Source organism: Olea europaea, chromosome 6 (assembly GCF_002742605.1).
Source record: "Olea europaea var. sylvestris chromosome 6, O_europaea_v1, whole genome shotgun sequence".
NCBI lineage: Eukaryota > Viridiplantae > Streptophyta > Magnoliopsida > Lamiales > Oleaceae > Olea > Olea europaea.
Window position 1 is genome coordinate 10,798,150 of NC_036242.1, and position 5,032 is coordinate 10,803,181.

Consider the following 5,032-nt stretch of genomic DNA (forward strand, 5'->3'; position numbering starts at 1 on the left):
ATTTCATAAGAAATTGGTCTCTTTAGCTGGTTTTGTGTATGTGTTGTACTGCCGCCATTCTTGCCTCCAACCCTTCTGTAGAGACCTTGGCTGTAACAAGGTCTGAATAATCATTCCACAAAGTTAGAAAACCAGAGTAATAATCTTGAATAGATAGGTCTCCTTGGGTATAGTTAGCAATAGCCAACTCAAGCTGGAAACGCCTAGCATTGTTGTTTTGGTTATAGACTTGCTTGAGATAATCCCACATAGCCTTTGCAGACCTATGGGGACGCAAAGCAAGAATCAGATGTGTTTCCATAGAACTAAGAATCCACGACATGATTTGGTTATCTTTGGCAGCCCAAGCTGCCTTGTCAGCAGCAGTAGAACCTCCATTGTTGCTCCCATCTATATGACTCCAGAGCTGTTTTCCTTTGAGAAATGTTTCCAGTTGAAACTCTCAGGCAGCATAATTTTTGCCAGTGAATCTGACACAAACATTATCTGACTTCTCCATAATTCTTGAGGCTATGACTGAAAAAAAAATATTTCTTAGACTATGGCTCTGATACCGTATCAAAATGGTTCAAATTGTCTTCTCTTCTGAGAAGGTTTTTCATTTATATAGGCAAAATTAACCAGTATACATGGAAACTTAAACTATACATGCTAATTACATAGAGTGATTTTAGAGAGCTATATCTGGTAACTTACATATGGTAAGCTAGATCTCTTCTCCTATTTACAGCCTAGATTAATAAGTCAATTACAGAATTTATACCCCTGATACGTTGTTTTCTATTGACGAGTCAATCACAGAATTTAATGAGTCAATTACAGAATTTATGCCCCTAATATGTTGCTTTCTATTGATAATTAGAACTGGACTCCCTGCCAGTACTTGGAGATTTTATTTTGTAGGATTCATCAAATGTTAACAGTTTTTCCACGATAAATGTAAAATTATTATTTCTATGAGTTATAGATTTTAGTTGGAGTTCCAAACCATTTTAATTCATAAAATAAAATCGTCCATCCCTGGTAGGCTTATAAGGTAACAACATCGAATATTTTTGAATAAAAAGTACGTAGTCTACAAGGAAACTGCTTTACTCCTGCTTTTCTTTGATATCACTCCTACTGTTGAGTGTGGACGATTTTGCCCCTGTGCAATCCACTTAGCAGCATTTTCATTCACTTAAACGTTCCATTGAATGGTGAGACGATGGATGAAGCACCTTGGACAGGAAAAAGCTATTGAACTAATGATGTGGAATAACAGTGATCCTTATTTCAGCCAAAACACTTTTTTTTTTTTTTTTTGGGTATCGAAATCTGAACTTTTATCTTGTCTTGGTGATGCCTCTTTCAGAGCAAATACAGGGAAAGGGTTTACAAGTGCTGATCTTGTAACACAACTTGAACTGTTCAAGGTGATTGCTTAAGTTTTTCCACTCGAATTTTGATGAGTCTCTGCTCTGATTGAGGAGAGTGGTAACTTAGTGCTTGTTTCATAAAGCTTAAAAAGTTGAGGACAAAGCTCAACAATTAATTTTAATGACACATATTATAAGACTCAACTTTTATCAATTTTTCGACCACATATTTCATTAACTTTTATTGAAATCTACCTTTTATCAAAAGCTTTGTGAAACAACCCCTAAATATTTTTAACTGGGTTGACTTTTGGGAACTAATGTATACGATTTACAAAAATTTATGCACAACCATGAATGTTTCTATCCATGTTAATCTTTTGGTTTACATATATCACTTCTCTCTCCACTCACCCTCCATACATTTGATTATGGGAAATGCATATGCATATGCATAGAGAGTATATGAATTGCTGTGGCAAATTGATATTCTCATCTTTGTTTCCTTTTCCTGAGCTTCAGGTTCTGTATGAACTTTCGCCTCATTTGGATGATTTTGTTAGTATCAAAACTGGGATGCAGGTATAAGCTCAGTATTATATTTTCAAGATTTTTCTGCTCATCGTCCATGGTTAAGATCATTTCCCTGCAATATACATGTGAGGAATTTAGCCTTTTGTTATTTCTTTTTGTCTATAATTGAGTTCTAGTTACATCTTCAAAACTAATATTGATTAAAATCAACTGTAATATAAACTAAATAATTTCTAAATGGTAATAATTTTCATAGCAATTAATTCCCTACTATGGGCAACTAAAATGAAGTTATGTCATGATTACAGAATCTGTGATTGAGGTACCCTGCAGACTCCTGATAATTTCGGATTTACCTTTTTCAGGTTATCATACAAGCTGAGTTACTGAAAAAAGGTTTATGTTTTGTCCAGGATGAGAGTGCTGGTAAACTCAACTATCACTTGACTTGAGTTTTAAAAGACATGATAAATACAGTGCTCCCCTGTTAGGGAATATTTATATCGTCTTTTACTGTATTTCCCTTTTTTTTTTCAATCAATTCATTGGGCTATAGTGAGAACGGGAGAACAGACTATCTTACAGGACATTTCTCTTTGTTGCCATGCAGACTCTTGTTTCTCTAGTGCTAGGGACCACAATGTACAATTTATTGGATTAATGTTTGGAAGTGTATCATTCAAAGAACTCATGTGGTAACCCGCTATAATTCTTGGTGCAGGCTTGGTAGTCTCTGTTGTGGATCCAAGGCCTGGGGACACTATTGTTGATTGTTGTGCTGCTCCAGGAGGAAAGACACTGTTCATGGCTTCACAATTGAGTGGTCAAGGTACTTTTTTTTTTTTGAAAAGGTGGACTGTCAGTTTGACTAGTGAAGGGGGTGTAAAAGAGTAGGGTCAATTAGCAGGTTTTCAGCTTTCCGAAAATAAAAGCAATAAGAAGTGTATTTATGTTCATTAATTTACTTTTTAATTAAACATGACAAAGTCAATTTGGAATATATTATCTATCACTTGTTGGTCAGGTAGCATCTGTGCCATTGACATAAACAAAGGCCGACTGAGAATCCTTAAATAGACAGCAGAGTTGCATGAAGTTGATAATGTTGTCACTACTGCTCGTGCTGATCTTTGTACATTTGCTGTAGGAATTTCTCTTCTTAAATTGGCATTGTTTTGCTGCAATGAAAATAGTTATTTATCTTACTTTAATTTAATCAGGGCGAGAATTGTGCGAAATCTGATAAAGTCTTGCTTGATACTCCTTGCTTAGGATTGGGTGTTCTCTCTAAGGTATTCAAACAAAAGATCTGCCTCCCCCCCCCCCCCCCCAAACCAAAACCCCCCCCCCCCCCCCCCCCCCCAAAAAAAAAAAAAATGTTTTTTTCCTTTACTCCCTGTCCTGTTCGTAATTAGTCAATTTGTTTTTTTATCTTGTTTGGATATCTTGACAATATGCTTCTAACAAATTACCTGAATCTTGATTTAATTAATAAAGAGAGCAGATTTGCGATGGAATAGGAGACTGGAAGACATGAAGGAACTTAAGCACTTACAAGATGAACTACTTGATGCCGCTTCCATGTGAGTCAAGAAATTTGCTTTACCTTTATAGCTTGCTAATTGGTGACTCCTAGACTGGCATAACATTAATTTAAATGGATCTTAAATAAATCAATGTAATTCTCTTTGTTACACTACATAGTAAAATACACTGTGAAGTACTTGCAAAAGTAAAATGGAAGCTAAGGGGTTGTTCTCTTCGTGAAGATTGGTGACGGGTATACAGCACCTGTTCAATTGATCCATATGAGAATGAAGAAAGAGTGGATGCTTTTCTTCAGAGGCATCCGGTAACTACCTGCAGCCTGTCTTGATGCTATGTTTTAGTTCTGCACTTCAGCTTTTACATGAACTTGATAGTTTTGTTGTTTCTATCTAAGCATTAGTCGTTATTTTCATTTAAGTTATAGATGATAAAATATGTTATTTTCAGACGGAGATTTGGTATAGTGGACAACAAAATGCTCATTAACTGCTGCCACAGGAGTAGTGAAAAAATTGACCGTTTGAGACGTGTAAAGCTTGAGATGTGCTATAATTATTTCTATTTTTTCTGATTATTATGCAAGTTGATTTATTGCCTGAGGTCATTTGATGCATTCTTCCTCGAGAGGAAACCTCATTTTCTGTTTTCGAATTATCTAGTTAGCTTTTTAAAATTTATAGATTTGATTCTCAGTGTGATTGACTTTGAGGATTTTCATTATATTATTTTGTTATCTAAAAGAAAGTTTTGGATGACTTGTACACAGGAATTCTACGTAGATCCTGCTGACAGATGTACCTTCCACTTTTGTTATCGAGAATGGATTCTATAGTTCTAATCCCGTCGAACATTCACTTGATAGAGCCTTTGCAGCTCGTCTTCTTCGATCTAGATGAATGACGAGTAAGTGCATTTCTTGATATTTCTATTTTGACATTGAATTTCTTCCTTTGGTTCTAATATCCTTCTTTAATTAACTTTCAGAGCTCTGATGTGATAAATTTTACTGGCCCTGGAATTGTCGCTTTACATGACTTCAATGATTTTGGGACGAAGCTCAACTTAATAGATTTTTGCAGAAAGAGGGTCTAACTTGAGACGGAAGTGGACCGGAAAAATTTAGATTTCACTATTTAGGACTTCTTCGCTGGCGTGGCAAGCTGCTTGGTCAGCTTCCGACAAGGAGTGCTTGAATGGCTTTAACTATGCAAGACTAGAATGTGCAAACCTCTAATATGTACCAGTTGAATCAAGAAAAATCGTCTACCAGTTGTTCAATGTAACATATTATGAAGTGAAGAATGTAAAGAACACCTCAATGAAGTGATGTCTATTAACCATAACCTGTAGGGATTCTCTGTAATTTTTGTAGAGAGGTGGTGTTGATTGATGGGAATGTTTTCTAAGAACTTAGGGTCCGTTTGATTATAAGAATGATATTTGGACGAAAAGAAAATGAATTTTAGAGGACTGAATTGTCTAGAACTTGTTTTTATTAGAAATTTGTCAATTATAAAAAAAAAAAACTGCAAAACCCATTTCCCACCAAACTCATGAGAATTAAAATTCCACAAAACCAAGGAAAAGGGGGT

The 5,032-nt window shown here is 35.5% G+C and overlaps 1 pseudogene; it reads left to right on the forward strand.

Annotated features, from left to right (window-relative positions):
- Window positions 1-563: 563 nt before the first annotated feature.
- Window positions 564-4,881, forward strand: LOC111395147 (annotated as a pseudogene).
- The last annotated feature ends 151 nt before the right edge of the window (window positions 4,882-5,032 follow it).